The sequence below is a fragment of the Aegilops tauschii genome, chromosome 7 (assembly GCF_002575655.3).
Source record: "Aegilops tauschii subsp. strangulata cultivar AL8/78 chromosome 7, Aet v6.0, whole genome shotgun sequence".
Classification (NCBI taxonomy): domain Eukaryota; kingdom Viridiplantae; phylum Streptophyta; class Magnoliopsida; order Poales; family Poaceae; genus Aegilops; species Aegilops tauschii.
This window is the reverse complement of record NC_053041.3, coordinates 291,954,538-291,956,947: the sequence shown is the minus strand read 5'-3', so window position 1 is coordinate 291,956,947 and position 2,410 is coordinate 291,954,538.

The following is a 2,410-nucleotide window of genomic DNA, read 5'->3' as shown; positions in this document are numbered from 1 at the left end:
ATTCTAAGTGATAGTCTTTTCTTCAACTTTAGTAGGTGCAGCTACTTTTACTTCTATGGGAGGATGATATTTAAACCACTTCTCCTTGGGGATATCAACATAAGTAGCAAAAGATTCACAGAAAGAAGCTACTATCTCAGAGTCAAGTCCATATTTAGTGCTAAATTTACGGAAAACATCGGTATCCATAAAAGATTTAACGCAATCAAACTTAGGTGTCATACCTGACTCCTTACCTTCATCGAGATCCCAATCTTCTGAGTTGCGTTTAATTCTATCCAATAAATTCCATTTGAATTCAATAGTCTTCATCATAAAAGAGCCACCACAAGAAGTATCGAGCATGGTGCGATTATTATCAGAAAGCCGAGCATAAAAACTTTTAATAATTATTTCTCTTGAGAGCTCATGATTGGGGCATGAATATAACATTGATTTAAGCCTCCCCAAGCTTGAGCAATGCTTTCTCCTTCGCGAGGCCAAAAATTATATATATAATTGCGATCACGATGAACAAGATGCATAGGATAAAATTTCTGACGAAATTCCAATTTCAATCGTTTGTAGTTCCATGACCCCGTATCATCACATAGCCTATACCATGTCGATGCATCTCCCTTCAAAGATAAAGGGAAGACCTTCTTCTTAACAACATCACCGGTTATACCTGCAAGCTTAAATAATCCACAAACTTCATCCACATGGATTAGGTGCTCATCAGGATGCTTTGTTCCATCTCCTGCAAAAGGATTAGCTAGCAGTTTTTCTAACATACCTGAAGGAACTTCAAAGGGAACATTTTAATTTTTAGTAGGTTCATTAGGTTGAGGAGCAACTCTTTGCTCTACTGAGGAGCAGAAGTAAATGATAAGCGGTTTTCAGCAAGGTATTCTTTGCAAGTACTGAAATAAGTGGTAAAAGATAGTTTTGTGATAGGATAATTTGTAACGAGCAACAAGTAACAAAAGTAAATAAAGTGCAGCAAGGTGGCCCAATCCTTTTTGTAGCAAAGGACAAGCCTGGACAAAATCTTATATAGAGAAAAGCGTTCATATGATTTGCGTTCGGTACTTTGATAATTTGATATGTGGGTGGACCGGTGCTTGGGTGCTGTTCTTACTTGAACAAGCACCCCACTTATGATTAACCTCTATTGCAAGCATCCACAACTACAACAAAAGTATTAAGGTAAACCTAACCATAGCATGAAACATATGGATCCAAATCAGCCCCTTACAAAGCAACGCATAAACTAGGGTTCAAGCTTCCGTCACTCTAGCAACCCATCATCTACTTATTACTTCCCAATGCCTTCCTCTAGGCCCAAATAATGGTGAAGTGTTATGTAGTCGACGTTCACATAACACCACTAGAGGATAGACAACATACATCTCATCAAAATATCGAACGAATACCAAATTCACATGACTACTAATAGCAAGACTTCTCCCATGTCCGCAGGAACAAACGTAACTACTCACAAAGCATATTCATGTTCATACTCAGAGGGGTATTAATATGCATATAGGATCCGAACATATGATATTCCACCAAATAAACCAACTAGCATCAACTACAAGGAGTAATCAACACTACTAGCAACCTACTAGTACCAATCCCGGACTTGGAGACAAGAATTGGATACAAGAGATGAACTAGGGTTTTGAGAGGAGATGGTGCTGGTGAAGATGTTGATGGAGATTGCCCTCTCCCGATGAGAGGAGCGTTGGTGATGACGATGGGGATGATTTCCCCCTCCCGGAGGGAAGTGTCCCTGGCAGAACAGCTCTGCCGGAGCCCTAGATTGGTTCGGCCAAGGTTCCGCCCTGTTCCGGCGGAGTCTCGTCCCGAAAGGTTGCTTATGATTTTTTCCTCGACGAAAGACTTCATATAGCAGAAGATGGCTACCGGAGAGCCAATAGGGGGCCCACGAGGCAGGGGGCGCGCCCCCACCCATGTGGCCTGGTGGGGGCCCCTCTGACGTACTTCTTCCGCTCAATATTTTTTTATTTCCAAAAATAACTTTCGTGGAGTTTCAGGACTTTTGGAGTTGTGCAGAATAGGTCTCTAATATTTGCTCCTTTTCCAGCCCAGAATTCCAGCTGTCGGCATTCTCCCTCCTTATGTAAACCTTGTAAAATAAGAGAGAATAGGCATAAGTATTGTGACATAACGTGTAATAACAGCCCATAATGCAATAAATATCGATATAAAAGCATGATGCAAAATGGACGTATCAAGGTTCTAACAAAGCCATTTATGGACTAGTGCAAGCATCTCGGAGTTGGAATATATGCTTTGATAGTGTGATCAAAGCATATGGTTTTATACAGACTTTTGGAGAAGCCTGTATTTATAAGAAAGTGAGTGGGAGCTCTGTAGCATTTCTGATATTATATGTGGATGACAT